Source organism: Callithrix jacchus, chromosome 14 (assembly GCF_049354715.1).
Source record: "Callithrix jacchus isolate 240 chromosome 14, calJac240_pri, whole genome shotgun sequence".
NCBI classification, from domain to species: domain Eukaryota; kingdom Metazoa; phylum Chordata; class Mammalia; order Primates; family Cebidae; genus Callithrix; species Callithrix jacchus.
The window spans coordinates 45,206,930-45,222,585 of record NC_133515.1 but is presented as its reverse complement, the minus strand read 5'-3'; positions in this window follow the sequence as shown (position 1 = coordinate 45,222,585).

Genomic DNA, 15,656 nt, shown 5'->3' with positions numbered 1-15,656 from the left:
CACTGTTGGTTGCTTCCTCAAATCCAGTGGTTCTCGAACTAGAACCCTCAGCACTGCCTGAAAAGTTGGTAGAAATGCGAATTCTCGGGCCCTAACCCAGACTTATGGAATCAGAACCTCTGGAGGTGCCCAGCAATCCATGTGCTATTTTGACAAGTTCTCCAGGTGATTTTGATGCCTGAAGCCCCATTCTAAGATAGCCAATCAAACAACCAAACACCACCACCAACAACAACAAAGAAACAAAACTGATTTCTCCTTCCAGTGATTTGAGGTGGGCACGTGACCCTGCTCTGGCTAATGTAGTGCAATGGGAGGCTTGTTTAGGGGCTTCCTAGGAAAAGTCTTGCTCTTGAAAGAGATGCTTGAGGAATGAGACCTTGCACTGGGTCCTTTCCCATGTAGGTGAGAGGCGTGGGGCTGCTACTGCCATCTTGTGCACACACTGAGTGGAGGAGCTGAATCAAGGGAAGAACCTGGATGCCTAATGAATGAATGCCAGAGCCCGAGAGTAACCATCTCGGAGCCACCGTACTGTAGACTTCTTGTGTGATATGTATTATTTTCTAAAGTTAAAAGCAGGTTGAGTTTGGTTTAGCAGTCAGGTGCCCTGACGCAGTTCCATTATGGAACTGTATCTCCTCCCAGACGTATGGTAAGTGGCTGCCAAGAACAGCTCTCTGGGTAGCATGGGTCATAAAAGCCACTATTACATGAACAGGTGAGGGGAGACAGGAGGCGAAATGAACGGACCTCACTGTATTCCGTAAGTGTTTTCAGTCATTTTAATACCTGCCATTTCGGAGTCCAGGGCCCTTCCGGCGCCCTGCCCTCTTTCAGCCTTTTCCCGGACATGTTCTGAGCTGTTGTTCCTTCTGCTAATGTTACTCCCTCAGTGTAAATCCACTCACTGACTAGTTTCCAGAATTTTGTGAAAATCCTTGGCCTGCCCATCCTTTCAGGTGCCCACCATTGCTCCTATCCTTCCTTGCTGCCATCTAGATGGGATTTGGGGAGAGCAGAGAGATAAAGGAGTGTTGGGCTTGCCAACTTGAATGGGAAGGCCCAGATTGCTTCATTTTTCACTTTCATTGAGACTTGGTTAGTATTTCCCCTTCCCTCAGGGACATCCATGTAACCCTCTTGGAACATATGCTAATGCTATGGAAGTGATTCTTAAGTCTCACATTTTGTTGCTTTTTCCAAAATGCAGACTATTCAAGATAGATGGGGACACTGTGGTGAATCAACTTGATAGGGAGGGGCTCTCAGGCCTCCTGAGTTTGCCCTAGATTACGTCTATCCTTCTCTGGAGCTTGAGTGGACATCCTTCCCTCTAACAAGATGAAGAATATGAGTCTCTTTGCCTTCATAAGTTTGTGAAACTGAAATTTTAATTGTCCAGCACAAGCAGAGAATGTATATACATTGTTATATTCAAACCTTTAACCACACGATGAAATCTTGAGGTAGCACTTACATTGGTGACAAACCACTGTGAGAAGGTCATCTCAGACAGGCGTCCTTATTCTACTGTATAAGTTTTCTGACCCAAACTTCCTTCGTTGTGATGTGGTTTTGCCACAGCTGATCTTTCTCTTTACTCTTTGATCCCGGTTGAAGAATGCATGTAGATTCTCTCTTTAAATATCAGAATGTGACATTCAGTATTTTTGGCGTATTTCTTTTATGTGTATTCCTTAATGTTTCTCTTTTAGTTAAGTACAGTCACACATCATTTAACAATGAAGATACATTCTGAGAAATACGTTAGGTGATTTCAGGTGATTTCATTGTTGTGCAAACATCATGGAATACAAAACTTACACAAAACTACGTGGTACACACCTAGGCCATATGGTATAGGCTGTCGATCCTGGACTACAAATCTGTACAGTGTGTTACTGTACTGTAGGCTATTTTAACACAATGGTAAGTATTTGTACATCTAAATATATCTAAACATAGAAAAGGAACAGTAAAACACAGTATTATAATCCTATGAAATCACTATTGTATATGGGATCTTTCATCAAGAGAAATGTCGTCACGTGGCACATGACTGAACACATTAAACCTTAGGTTTGTTGCTGTGTGAATCAGGAACCCCTACGTTAAAAGGCACGGTATGGCAGAAGCATCATAATCTGGCCCAGGATCAGGATGTTGAGGCTTTTACTGGCTCTAAAACTGAGTCAATTCACTCTTTCCTTTTAAGCTTGAGACACTTCCTCTGCAAAAGATGATAAACTAATCACAGCCTCCGACAGATTTGTGGAGCTGAGGCTTGACAAGGGTGTTAGTTAATAACTGCAGTCTTGCAGTTGTGAAGCTAAAGGTCTGAGCTGTGAGCAAACCTATCATCACTGCTATTGAGTGACAGCAGTAACTCAGCCTTTCAGATTCCAACTTAAAAAGCAGATGCATATTCCTATGGCTTTTCTTCAATAAACCCTGTCCATAAAACAATGGCAGAAAAGTTCTGGTTTCTTTAAAGTGGGAGTGAAAACTACAACGTATTTTGAGGCATTCCAAGTCTAGAGGTTTTTATGAGTCCCTCTTCCACTTACCCACATATGAATTGACATATTTTATGCCAATATAAATTTATTCTATCTTTTCAAAGCCATTAACTTAATATTCATGGAGCTCTGTTTTTTCTTTTGCACTCATATTTCATTGGTTTAAGTAACCTAGTTAATCATATAATTAGAATAGTAAGTAGAGTTGATATTACCTTGGAATGTGTTAGCTGGGCGACAGATAATTCACTTGGTGGGAGTAGAAGTAAACGGTGTACGACCAGCTGCGAACACTTAGCGGCTACTATGCACTCATCAAAGAATATTATGAAGGGTTGCAGAGAATTGGGAACTTAGTTAAGGGCAGATTTGTTTTTTAAAAAAAGTTTCTTCTTTGCTAATCAAATGTGTTCCTTCAGAATGGTCCTCTGGAGCCTGGCTACTCACAGTCTGATCCAAGGACCGGCAGCATCATATCACATTTTCTTTTTCTGGAGGATCTAGGGGAGAATCATTTTCTTACCTTTCCCAGCTTCTAGAGGCTTCCTGCATTCTTTGCCTTGTGGCCTCTTTCTTGCATCCTTCTGACCTTTGTTTTGAACTCACGTTTCCCACTTCTACAGTCAAATCTCTTCCTACCTCCCTCCTATAAAGCGACACTTGGATAATCCAGGGTGGCATCCCCATCTCAAGATCCTTGACTTAACTGCATCTGCAAAGTACTTTTACCATGTTGTGAAATAATAAGAAATGTGTGTGTGTGTGTGTGTGTGTGTGTGTGTGTAGATAGATAGATACATAGATAGACAGATAGATGGATAGATAGATACATAGAGATATTTGTCTTTGCCCCTGGTTCCTGATGTACAGCTCTTATGCTTTTGTAATTCCCTAAATGATATGGGTACTAGCAGCATCCTTTGTTCTAACATTTGGTCTTTGAGTGCGGTTCCTGACATGGAGCTCCTAAATTTCTTGGTATTTTCTGGGTGATAAGAGTGTCTTTTGTTCAAATGAAGCAACTCTTGATGAGCCCCTGGAGAGCTTTAGGATGGGGGATTGTCTCAGAAAGACCAAGCCATGATTAGAAGCTTAGCACTTTTTATCCCAATCCTCATTTTCTGGGGAGGGGAGAGGACCTAGAGACTGAGTTAGTGATAGATCAAGTCTACGTGATAAAGCCTCCCCCACAAAAAAATGGGATTTGGAGAGCCCTGGGGTTGGTGAACACATCCGTGTCCCAGAAGTGTGGTGCACCCCAACACCACAGGGATAGAAGCTCCTGCACTTAGAGCCCTTCCAGACCTCACCCTTTCTTATAAAAGGAACTGGCAAACACAAGTGTCTCCCTGAGTTCTAAAAACTACTCTAGCAAATTATCAACCCCAAGGAGAGGGTCATGGGAAGCCCAGTTCGTAGCTGGTCTGTTAGAAGCACAAGTGAGAACCCTGGACTTTTGACTGGTGTCTGAAGTGAGAGCAGTCTTGAAAGACTGAGCCCTTAACCTGTGGGACCTGATGCTAACTCCAGGTAGACAGTGTCAGAGCCAAGTTGACTTGTAAGACACCCAGCTGGTCAATGTGGCAACACAAAACCCCACACATTTTGGTGACCGGATGTAAAATGTTGAAAATGAAGAGAAAAAAACAGCTTTTTTTTTTTTTTTTTCTATATACATGTAAAGGAACACATTCTCAAGTTCTAACGATTAGGATGTGGATATCCTCAGGGGCCATTATTCAGCCTACCACAGGTTTGCTGTCAGATACTGTTTTAAGGTAACTTAATGATTATTAACACTACTGCTTACATAAAACCTACCTCTTATAAGAATGCCCCACACTAGATGTTATCACCCTATCCATGTAGATGAGAAGTCCGGGGTTCAGAAATCACAGCGAGTAATGACCGAGCAGAGGTTGGCACCCAGAACCCCATGGGTCCAAGCCTCTGACCTTCTTTTTTGGTATCTGGCTCATGCCAGATAATCACCATCATAATCACCTGCTTTATTCCCAAACTCAGAATAAGTGACGTCTATGGTCCAGGTTTGTTTGAACTGTCATGTCCATTGATCTAAAGCCCATGCTTCTTTTGAAAAGGAATCTTTAATGTTATATAAAGACCAAATTGATGGTTTTGGTGAAAAGCCAGGGCAACTTCCTGTGTGCTGTCAGCTGAGCAATCAGGGTGTTTTCTGGAAATCACACACCCAGTCAAGGAACGTCCCCATGTTTAAAATTACAGGAGCTAGACAGAAATGCTGTCCCTTGGCAGGAAGTGGCTTTAGAGATGCCACTCTAATGGGCTTCCATGATAAACTGTGCCTTAACGATTTAGTGAAGCTGAGGGATGAAACTGGGAAAAAACAGGGATCACAGACATAGAAACATTTCAGTTTTTTTTAAAAAAACACACCTATACTTGCTTTTTTACAAAGATTAAATTCCTCTCCATTATGTAGCCATAAACACTCTGTTGTTAGTATCATCCAAAAGGACAAGTTCTGGATGCATAATGGTCACAGTCTGCTTTTTGCCTTTTCTTCACCTCCCTCATCCCTAAAATCCTGCAGTAAGGTGGGCAAAAGTCTATGTAGTTTTTAATAGTATGTGGTATGTAGTTTCTAATAGACTTTGATTTGGGACATTTGAAGTTGATCCCCGTAGACTCCTCTACTTGATTAATATTATCTTTAAAAACTGACATATATTTTTATCCAGTGTCAGGTTTATAACTCTCCTCTTTCTTACCTACCCCTTCACTTGGTGCGCCCTACCTTTCACCCGATGTGTCCAAGCTGATCAAACTGGGTGTACCATTGTTTGCATATGTACTGGGCCACTGGGCAGGCAAAGAGAGGCTCTTTAAACCACACCAATGGTTTTTGGTCCAGATTGGTCACCACCCTCAGCATCTCAGCATCCAGTGCTTTGTAGACTGAAATCCAGCGGTATTCACAGATGTGGCTGAATGCAGAAACACTCAAGGCACCCCCAGATTCCAAGGCCTTATTGTGGCATCATATCCTCATTGCTTTTTCTCTCCTTATATACCTGAAGCTACACATGAAACTTCTTGGGGGCAACTTCAACTAATGCCAACTAGATTAACACTGGAAATAGTTATGTTTCAAAGAAAAATATACACAAATCTTAATTGCACTAGCTACTTCCAATTTCCTAAACAAAACTTTTTTGCATAAGGATGGTGACACCTTTTATGAAACTGGTCCAAACTCATTTCCTCTTTGTACCATCAGAACTAGCAATCAAAAATTAACTCCTTGTTTTATTTTGAATTCTACACTTTATTTTAATGATTATATTGTATATTTTCTGACCATTACAGTTTGCAACAACTCGTGGATAAAGTATGGATTTCTGACCTGACCAGTAAGCAAATTATTCCTCCATTCCACACCTCTTTTCTGTAAAATGGGATGACTTAATTTCTGCCCTATTTACATACATAGTCATGATGGGAGTCATGAGAAGGAAGTGGATTTGAAATGGCGATGAAAGTCAGTGTTCTTTTTGCCTGTGTGTGGACTTAGTTTACAGCAAAGTGACACATTCCCACCAGCTCCTCCTCTCCCGCAGCAGGTCTGGGTGTTCTATGTGTAATCACTCAAGGTGAACCATGACTTTCATATCAGTAGTGAAATCAGCTGCCTTAGTCATTTCCTCTTCTGGCAGCACCCTGCTAAGCATCTCATGATTTCAGGAGAATAGAAGCTGGCTGGTACAGCAGTCCAGGTTTGGCTTAAAAATACAGTTCTCAGGGCCAGGCAGGGTGGCTCATGCCTGTAATCCTAGCAATTTGATAGGCCAAGGTGGGCGAGTCGTGAGGTCAGGGGTTCGAGACCAGCCTGACCAACATGGTGAAACCCCATCTCTACTGAAAATACAAAAATTAGCTGGGCATGATGGCGCATACTGCTAATCCCAGCTACTCAGGAGGCTGAGGCAGGAGAATTACTTGAACCTGGGAGGTGGAGGTTGCCATGAGCTGAGATTGCACCACTCCAGCCAGGGCAACAGAGTTAGACTCCATCTCAAAAAAATAAAAAATACAGTTCAACTGTTGCATTGGATTTCCTCTCAGTGAAACCTAAGGTCAACAGAGGATTACAAGTTTGCCTTTCCATAACTTGGATTCCTTTCTCTTCAATAGGTGTCAGGATTAGAACTCTCTCCTTTGCTACCTGCCCCTTCCTAAGACACCACTTCCTCCCACCCACTGTAATCAAGCTGATCAAACTGGGTGTGTCGTTGTTCACACACTTGCTGGGCCACTGGGCAGGCAAGGAGGGGCTCCTTAAACCACATCAGTCATTTGTGGTCCAGAATTCATCATCACCCTCAGCATCTCAGCGTGCAGTGCTTTGTGGACAGAACAATGTCCTTTCTCACTCCTTTGGGTGACTCTCCCCAACTGGCGTAAGTTGGCCTTGCAGCCTGATAGGCCTTTTAAACAAGGAAGGGAAGGTCTCTCAGCACATCTTAACTTACTAGTTATTGAGCTTATTTTCTTAATAAGTCACATGGAATTGAGCTCTAAGGGCTCTTCGGAACTCATAACTTCAACAGTGGAAGTTATTTTCTTCTCTTTATTAAGAATTTGCAGCCGGGCGCCATGGCTCACGTCTGTAATCCCAGCACTTTGGGAGGTCAAGGCAGGTGGATCACTTGAGGTCAGGGGTTCAAGACCAGCCTGGCCAACATGTTGAAACCCTGACTCTACTAAAAATACAAAAATTAGCCAGGCATGGTGGCACGTGCCTGTAATCCCAGCTATTCGGGAGGCTGAGGCAGGAGAATCGCTTGAACCAGGGAGGCAGAGGCTGCAGTGGGCCGAGATTGTACCACTGCACTCCAGCCTGGGTGACACTCCAGCCTGTTGAGACCCTGTCTCAACAAGAAAAAAGAATTTGATACATTCCAGGCACTATATTGAGTGCTTTTTATATATCAGAAATAAAGCTTAGAGAGGTTAAGCAACATGCTCAGCGTCACCCAGGCAGTGAGCTGAGTAGGTAGGATTTGAACCCAATCTGGCTCTAGGACCCTTGTCTCACCCTAGCTCAGGCTCCTGAACCTCCCCATCTTTCCCCATCAAGCGGGGGCACATGAGCCCTCAAGGACAGCTTTGCAAAGCATCATGCAAAGGACCTGAGACAAACATGAGTGTCACTTGGTGCAGACATCCTCAGGCCAAGGTCAACAGGCACATATGCTTCCCACTCTCCAAACTGGGGAGAGGCGTGCTTGTTCTGGAATTCAGCTAGAAACACATGGGCCTGTGTTCCAGCAGATGGCTACCACCACCTCTCTGCTCTTTTTTTCTTATAAGGCAAAAGTGACAGTGCCTCTGTTTTACTTCTTGAACTGGCCATTCCAGTGCTCATTTAGGTTCACTGGTGATGGTTGGTAAAGAGTGTGGAATATCCAGCAAATTCCACAATGCTGGGTGTGGTCATGGGAGGCAGTGGTCATAAATGAAGTTCTTGCCATGGGATTGTCAGGGAATCAGGAATCTAGAACGTGACAAGGAAGTCATCTATGATTATAGCAGTCTGTGATCATTCCCTTGGAAGAGACAGACAATTTCATGCCCTGAGAACATGTTCAAGAAAATGAAGACCCTTCCTCAGGGGCAGGGAGCCTGTAAAGTTAGCCTTCTCGTTGTGGGCCATGCAAATCCTGGTGGGATTGAGCCCAGCTCACTCAACCACATGACACTTAGCTGCCAACAGTCCTTCTGTATGTCACATAGATTACCTTTGGGCTTCCCAGTCCTTAGTGGCTGTTTTATGACTATGCTGAGTCCTGCAGGCCTCTGTGATCTGTTGTAGATATAATATTATGACTCCTGCATCCAGAGGCTTCTTGGCCTTCTTCATTCCAAATGCTTTGCTCTGTAGTGGTCTCTTTTGTGCAGCACAGTCCCACTCAGCTGCTAGCTGAGAGGATGGGGATTGCAGACACCTGCTGACTCTTCTTCCCCTGGTCCCAGCCTGTGGATATGATGGCGCTGGTATTTTCCCTGGCAGAGTATACCAATGTGGAATGAACGATGCCTGACTAGGCCTGTAGAAGGGGTCAACGAGGCCCTTCAGGGTGGAAGACATCTCTCCCTACCCCAAGGGTGCTAGCAGGGTGGGGAGAGCAGTAACCAGGTTGGCCACATTGTATATGAGCCAATAAAACCCTGAGAAGGCAGATTACTGACCCTAAGGAGGGATGGTGGCCTGATGGCCATGCTGTCAGCTGTGGGCCAAGAAAGCCCTGAGAAGAAAGTCCCTCCTGATCCCTGGCATGGTAGATTAGCCACGTGGGGGTGGGAGGAACTGGGCCGTGGAAACTGCTGCATTCAATTATTTTGCTCTTTTTCATAGCACAAAGGACTAGGAGAATAATAGGACCAAAGATGAGTCCCAAGATGGAGTAATTACTGTATATATATGCCCTTGTGGCCTGCAGGGGAAAGAGAACTGGGTTTCCTAAGGCTCATTCCTCAAGAAACTCTAGATGGAATCTCTTTGCAGTTGAAGAAGTCACATGCCAGATAGTAGGGGGTTAATAGAGGGCCTTTTATTGCAGAATGAGGTGTCTAGTCTGGCTGACATAAGGGATCAGACACACCTGCCTCAGTCTTGAACTGGACTCACAGTAAATAAGCTGACACACCTGTGTGAGGTACGTGACTTCCTAGGGACCTCAGATGCAAAGTCCAACACCCCTGCCAAGTCCAAAGGCACCTGGACACAGCTTGCTCTGTCCCCATGAACTGAAAGATCCCAGGCAGGATGAGTACAACTCCCAGGGTCCCCACCCAGGAAAGAGTTAGGAGAGAAAGCCTTGAAGGAGCCTAGAAAGGAAAAAGTAGATAGGATAAATCTGCCGTGGGAGCTGTCTGAAGCAAGATGGCTAACTATGTTTTTGTTAGACGGGAAATAGAGTAGTTGCTAATTCATAAATAGTAGGGAAAATACTGAAAGCCTGAAAGGGAAAGGCAGGCTCAGCACAATCCTGTGAGAACCAGGGCAAATGCATGGGAAGCTGTCTTGGCACTTGTCTTGGTTGGCCTGCACAGTGCTCAAGGCTAGGAGGAAAAATCCGGGCTTATGAGACCTATGGGAAGCCACCCAGGTGATGCACTGCAGCTGATAGCTGAGAGCAAAAAGGGCTCAGTGGAGCCAAGATGAGGGAGGTAGAGTGGTCATCCAGAGATAGACAGGGGCCTTCTGGGGGATCCCCCCATGCAGGGCTCCTCAGCTAATCTGCCCAGGCTGGTAGACCTATTTGGGGACCAGCTGCAAAATAGCTCACTTGAAGAGGGAGCTATTTGTAACTCTTGCAGCTCTTTGTAATGGCTGGGACAGAATAAGGGGAGGCAGATGAAAACCTACAGCAGCTGTTGGAAGGAAAGTGGCCATCAAAACAGTAGTCAAGGAGGAGGAAGGGTGCTCTCTCCAGAGATTAGCAACAAGTCTACTACGTTCAGGGGACTTTCAGTTAGAAAAGGGCACTGACTCTTGGCATCTTGGCCACTGACATCCATCTTTTGGGGCTGGTATGACCTGAGTGCTTGTGAAATGATTGTAAAGAGGGCTCCATGAGGAACTCCTCTACAGTAGGAAGACTCCTGAACCACTGAGAGTGGAGGGATGGGAGCCTCAAGAAGCTATCCCTCTACCTCCTTGCTCACCTGGCCTCCTCAGCCAGGCCGTCCTGACTTCCCATCCTGGGGGGGTTAGCACTCAGCGGCATCCTCTGCTACAGGACACCAGGGCTCTAGGCCTCGTGGGTAGAAATGAGGAAGGAGGCTCTGTCACTCTGTAATATGGCCAGTCAGTCTGTAATAGACTCAAATTGGACATATGAGCATGCCCTGGGTGGTTTTGCCAACACACTGCCTGGTTCCTGGATGTCACCTCTTGTGGCAAGATGGAGACTCCCAGATCCCCGCAGAGCTTGTTGCTCCAAAGAAAGGAATAAATAACTTATTTCATTTTGGAAGGAAGAGGAGAGACCCTAATTGTTCAGGTATAGATACATCTGATACTGGGAAATGGGTGGAGTGGGAGTAAATCAATCTCTCTCTCTCTCTCTCTCTCTCTCTCTCTCTCTCTCTGTCTCTCGGCAGGGTCTCATCACTCAGTCACCAGGCTGGAGTGCAATAGCACCATCTCAGCTCACTGCAGCCTGGACCTTCGGGCTCAAGTGATTCTCCCACCTCAGCTACCTGAGTAGTTGGGACTATAGGTGTGCACCACCATGCCCGGCTAATTTTTGTAGAATGTCTCCCTTCTTCAAGGCCCGAGTATGACAGAGCCATGGCCTCAACTGATGAGACACTGGGCCAGAGAGCAGAACCATGCAGCTGAGCAGAACCATCAGATGAGTGACCCCTGGAGCTCTCTGGGCAGCCTGGAAGGGTGGCTTCTTTTCTCCCAGGGAGAAAGCCTCAGTCCCTTCTAGACTGGGCCTTAAACTCTCCACAGTTCACACCGGACTGGGCCCCAAACTCTCTAGGTGTTAGGGAGCTGATATTTTCCCCCAACTCTCTAAACACCTTGTCTCAAAGCTTAGGCTACCCAACACCTAAATCCATAATGTTTATTTATCCTGAGCAAAACATCTCTCATTCTAGCCCCTCCTGCAAAGGCAGGCAGCTGCCTCACTGGGGAAGGGAAGCTCTGCAATGCATGACCTCTGTGGGATGCTGAGGATGGAGCCATAGCCACCTACTGACCCTCAGGCCATTACCAATTGCACTTGCTGATGTTCTTCCTGAGCCACTCTGAGTGTCAAAAAGTATTTAAGGTCAATGAAAGAAGTCTTTTGACATTATTTAACTATACTCCAATGGACCTGCGCCCTAAACACCAGACTCAGATCCAGTGGCAGTAGGATCTCTGTTTGGAGATGTTTACTGGGCATCTTTGGCCTAACATGGGCCAATCTCCAGCCCTCGGCTCCTTCCCTGTCTTTCCCATCTCAGCAAATTGGACCTTCTTCCTTCCATTTTCTCAGGCCATGCTTGACCTTGTCATTTCCCTTGACTCCTCTTTTTCTATCACGCCTGTCATACAACCCATTGGTAAAGCAGATAGGATCGATCCAGGATTCATGTGAAGTCTCAGCCACTTCTCACCACCTCCCTGGCTACCAGCAGAGTCTTTGCTGGTCTATATTGTGCAGCTTTTGTACAATTTAGAAAGATATCACCCCCATGACTGAATAGGTGGCAGAGTCTTTGCGTAGAGAATGGTACTCCTTCCTTGGATGGCTGAAGTGCCACAGTTAGACTCTGGGTTGGTGTTCAGTGCCCTGACTGGATTCCAGCCCCACTTACCCAGGAGGCTGGTGCCTTGCACAGTGCATCACCCACACAACCACATGCAGTGTGCGGAGCCGGCCCTGCTGGTGCGGAGCTGCTGTCCTCACTCACCCAGACCATTGCAGGCAGCTCCAAGGTCTCTGCTTTTGCCCTTGCCCTGCCACTTCCCAGTCTGTTCTCAATGCAGAGGCCACAGTGATCTTTGATTATTTTATAATTACAATAATAATAATTATTATAATTGAAACAGAGTCTCTCTCTGCCACCCAGGCTGGAGTGCAGTGGTGCGACTGTGGCTCACTGTAGCCTCAAACTCTTGGATTCACGCATTCCTCCCATCTCAGCCTCCTGAGTAGCTGGGATTACAGGTGTGTGCCATCCTGCCTGGCCAATTGTTTTCTTTTCTTTTCTTTTTCAGAGATAGGGCCAAAATTATGTTGACCAGGCTGGTTTAGAAGTCCTGGGCTCAAGTGATCCTCCTGCCTCAGCCTCCCAAAGTGCTGGGATAACAGGCATGAGCCACCATACCCAGCCTGATCACTTAAAAGTATACATTAAATCAAGGCACTCCTCTGCTATAAACCTCACTCTAAGCAAAAGCCAATGTCCCAGCAAGGTCCTATGAAGCCCCATACAATTCGTCCCGTATTACCTTGCCGGCTCCATCTCTCAAACTCTTCCTCTTCCTCCCTTTGCTATGAACGCAAGACCTCCCTGCTGTCTCTTGAAGTGTTAGGCTTCCTCTCACCTCTGGCAAGCTCTTGCACTCACTCCTCCCTCCGTTGGAAGGTTCTTCCACACAGGTTTACCTGACTCATCATCAGCCTGGCTCAGGTCTTTACTCAAATGTCACCTACTCTGTGAAATGTCACCTTCACTGGCCAACTATTTAAAACTGCAATCTCCCTCCCCTCTCCCCCTCAACCTGACATGTCTTTCACCCCTTCCCACAGCACTTTTTCTTTTTCTTCACAGCACTTACCACCATCTATATTATTTATTACTATTACATTTATTTCACGTATTTATTTTCTTGTCCGTCTTTCCTTATTAGAACAAACTCCACAAAAGCAGGCATTTCCTTCTGTCCTGCTATTGGCTGTGTTCTCAGCACCTAGAGCACTGCCTATCCCTAACGTTTGAATGGTTCATTTTATACTTACTGAATGAATGAGTGGCGGGAAGCAGAGTGGGCCCATTATATGGAAATATATGAAATTGCTCTTGCCAGTCAAAAGCTGTCAATATTGGCAGCTTCATGTGGTTCAAATTAATGTAATATAATCCAGAACAGTGACCAAAAGGAGGTATTATGTGAGGGATATTTGCTCCTGATTTGCTCAGTCTGCTCCCATAGGAAAACACGAGGTTCTGTTTATAATCCCTCAGTAACTGATTTCCCATTTAAATAGACATTTCCCTTCCTGACCCCACGATTCACAGAGCAGCCTTCTTCCAGGCAGAGCTCAGCAGCGGTAATGCCAGTCTTGGCCTTAAGGCATCTAGATATAAATTTTCTGACTATGGGACAATTTGGCTATGGGATCACTTAGAAAAAATGAAGATCAATAGACTATCAAACTGTGGCTAGACATTAGGTTCAATGCCAGGGACCAATGTCACGTTGGCAAAGGTGACATCAGTAATGAGAAGGGGTGCCTCCAACTCACTGCTCAGGGCTGGGAGGAGCAAGGCTCTGTGATTTGAGCTCAGGAGCCTGCACCCCATCCACTGGGCTCACACAGAGTGTTCAGAGCACAGAAATCTCTTCCTCTGCCAGGTCTGCCTCTGCTGAGCTTCCAACAGGGCATCCTCCTATTGCACAAAGCTTTTCCCCCCCTTTTTCTTTCTGTTTTTTCGATATAGCCAAGGGAATGGGAATAAAACCTTGATCTTGTGCCTTGTAAAAATAGCTTTAAAAAAGATATAGACTATTAAAATCCAAACAGAAAACATTTTTACATTTGGTGTCTCCAATGCCACATTCCAGGACATACATGCTGAGGCATCTGTCAGTCAAGACCACAAGATGCAGCCATCCAGCCTATGCATTTAGTATTTGCTAAAAGCATGATTACTGGTTGAGTGCACCTGCAACACGGGGCCCCACATTCAAATGCCTGCACGAGCCAGGTGGGAAATGCAAGCGAGTGAAACTGGCTGACTCATGGCCACAAAGAAATGTGTTTCCTCCCAACCTGCTTGACCTCAGGCCACATTTTTTCCTCCCCACTTTTGGATAAGATGTGGGTACAAAAAGTCTCATGCTTTTCTTCTTAAATCTATTAGAAGGAAAATAACAATGCAAGTGTGATTGCAATGGCACCGGGCACAGTTTCCCAGGAATGTAAAGTCTTACGTCAATTTAGGGCACCTGATCTGCCTCAGGAGATCTGCCTCTGCTGAGCCTCCGCCTGCTGATTAACAGGGTATCACCCTACTGCACAAAGGCCTGGGTTCAGAGAAACCTCCCCTAGCTTCGTTCTGTGCCTAGGGACCTCCTGACAAAGGCCTCCAGACCACCACATTCTGACTTTCCTGGAGTCTGTTCTTCACTCTGATTCAAATTGCCTCAAGTTCAGAAAACCGAACTCTGCTTTTCCCTCCATTCAGTTCTCTGATATGAGGCCGTTGGAATAGGAGTCCTCCATCCCCTCCCCAGGCATTGTTTTAAATCCTTGCAGAAAACAACAGCTACAACCTTCATGGTGATAAGGAATGACTGTGGCAACCACTACCTGGAGTGCTCGATGGAGGAGAGGGAGAGATCTGGTGACAAGTAACTGTCTTCAGCAGATCTAATCACTCCCAGGAAAATGTGAATGCCTTTTTATGCACAGCACCACTTAAACGTTCTAGAGAACCAGGCACGGGGGAGGGGAAACGCAGCTGAAGTACATAGAAAAAAGTCTGCTGGAAATTTGAAATGACACTGAGCACTAGGTACATCAGAAGGATTAAATGGAAATAAGACAAAAGTAGGAGAGCTTCAGTCAAAGTTGAAGGCTTGAGTTTTGGCTGATATGGTCTTGAGAAGATGCAGGTTCCGTGGGACTCCATCACTGGATGTTTCACGAAGCAGGAATTCTGCTTTGGAAAACCAAACCAGCCAACAAGCAAATGAAAAGATGCTCAACATCACTAGCCATCAGGGCAATGCAAATCAAAACCCCAGTGAGATAACAACATTTCATCCTAGCCATCCACTAGGATGGCTAAAATAAAAAAGACTGATAATAATAAGTGTTGGGGAATATGTGGAAGAAAAGGAAAACCTCACACATTTCTGGTAGAAATGTAAAATGGGGGTGCAGCTACTTTGTAAAACATTTTAGCAGTTCCTCAAAAGTTTAAACATAAAGTTACTCTATAACCCAGAAACTCCACTGCTGTGTCCATACCCATGAGAGATGAAAGCATGGATTCACACAAAAACTTGTGCACAAGGCCAGGCATGGTGGCTCACACCTGTAATTCCAGCACTTCAAGAGGTTAAGACAGGAGAATCACTTGAGCCCAGTAGTTTGAGACCAGCAGGGACAACATAGTGAGAACCCCATCTTTATAAAAATAAATAAATAGAATTTTAAAAACTTGTGCACAAATGTTTATAGCATCATTTTTCATGATAGCCAAAAGGTGGAAACAATCCAAATGTCCACCAACTAATGAACAGGTAAAGTGTGGTCTAACCATACCTACATGGAATATTATTGGCCATGAAAAGAGATAAAGTTCTGATACATGCTACAATATGAATGAAATTTCAAAACATGCAGAGGTAGG